We start from the raw sequence: 1040 nt of genomic DNA on the forward strand, positions 1-1040 counted from the left end.
GTATTTCCCTGTTTTTCGCAAAAACCTTTCAATAACTTGGAGCTGTGCCACAATTGTATGATTTCCTGAATTGTAAATCCATCCCTGTCCCTACCTGGAATTTTATTTATTTTTGTCTTTGAGTGCTTTGAATGGATTCCAGTACTTTAAACAAAAAAGATGGGATTGTTTGTCTTTATCGTTTTAAAGTAAAATGGTAATGTCAATTTTTTTAAATTCTTCAACTTAGAATTACTTTTTGTTTTTTGTTTCCCTATCGAGGATGAAGACTAAAGTAAATCATATTTATAACATTAGACTATAATAATGATAATTATTAGGAGTAAGTTACTTTAAATAATTAGAAACTTTGTAATTCTTCTTTTCAAATGATTCTATTGAATCCCTGTCTGTATTGGTACTAATTTATAATTCTTAAGAACATTCTGTAGAAACATTTTGAATAACTACTCTGTAACTCAAATTGAATTAGAGTACTTGTACATTAAATTTTAGTAAATGAGTACTAATTGTTTGTTGTTGTTGTCGTTTTAAGTAAAACTGTATTTTTTACTTATTTATTCATAATTATCAAAGTAAAAAATTGAGTGTCAGTAAACTTTAGGAATAATTGAATTGTGAGGAGAAGTATCTTGTTGTTGCAATCTTTTACATTTGTTATTAATTATGATTAGTAAGATTTTTATTTAAAATGCAAATGAAAATTACTGTATTAATTTTTTTGGAAGGTAAAAGTGGGATGAGGGAATCGGTAAAGGTAAGTTGGTAATTTTTTTTTTTTTTTTTTTTTTTTTTAATTCATTTGCAATTTAAAAAAAGAATCTGTAACTGTACAAACATATATTTGTATTTTCATATGCAAATTAATATTGCCTTTTATTTTTATTTTTTATATTTAAATTAATAACATAAGTTTAATTTGTTTTCGGTCAGATACATACATACTGTGAATATTTCTCTGATATAATTTTTACTCGAGACAATTACTTACGTTTATTTAAACAAAATAATAATATTATTAAAAATTTTTCCTTATTCAA

The sequence above is a fragment of the Pediculus humanus genome, genomic scaffold (assembly GCF_000006295.1).
Source record: "Pediculus humanus corporis 1103172107520 genomic scaffold, whole genome shotgun sequence".
Lineage (NCBI taxonomy): Eukaryota > Metazoa > Arthropoda > Insecta > Psocodea > Pediculidae > Pediculus > Pediculus humanus.